We start from the raw sequence: 559 nt of genomic DNA, 5'->3' as shown, positions 1-559 counted from the left end.
TTGATATATCAATTTATGAGCATTTTCTTCTATTTCATGCAGTTATATCTATTCTACTTTCAAAGCGCAATATTAATAATTTAGGTTTACCATTAGCGCAGGAATTACTTGAAATTTTTATTAATCATGCAGAGAGCATTTATGGTCTTGAGTTTTACGTTTATAATGTGCACATGTTGTGTCATTTGACAAATGATGTACAACTATATGGGCCTTTAGATGATTGGTCCTGCTTCCCATTTGAAAATTATTTAGGCAGGTTAAAAAAATTAGTTAAATCATCTCGAAAACCACTTGAACAAGTATGTCGTAGGTTACACGAAATAATGTTAAATAGCAATCATTACGATGAATCAAATTACTCATTTCTAAGACATTACATACAACACATTAATGGTCCACTATTAAGCAATATTAATGTTTTTAAACAATTTAAGAAGGTTACTATTAAAGATTACACTTTATCAAACCATTCACATTGTTTTGCAGATTCACATTTTTTAAATAAAACTAATGAAATAGTACAGATTAATAATATCATTTTAACAAGTGGTTCAAT

This window comes from Odontomachus brunneus, unplaced genomic scaffold, assembly GCF_010583005.1.
Source record: "Odontomachus brunneus isolate Ranch 3 - 2012 unplaced genomic scaffold, Obru_v1 Obru_scaffold_112, whole genome shotgun sequence".
Lineage (NCBI taxonomy): Eukaryota > Metazoa > Arthropoda > Insecta > Hymenoptera > Formicidae > Odontomachus > Odontomachus brunneus.
Note: the sequence above shows the minus strand (reverse complement) of the source record.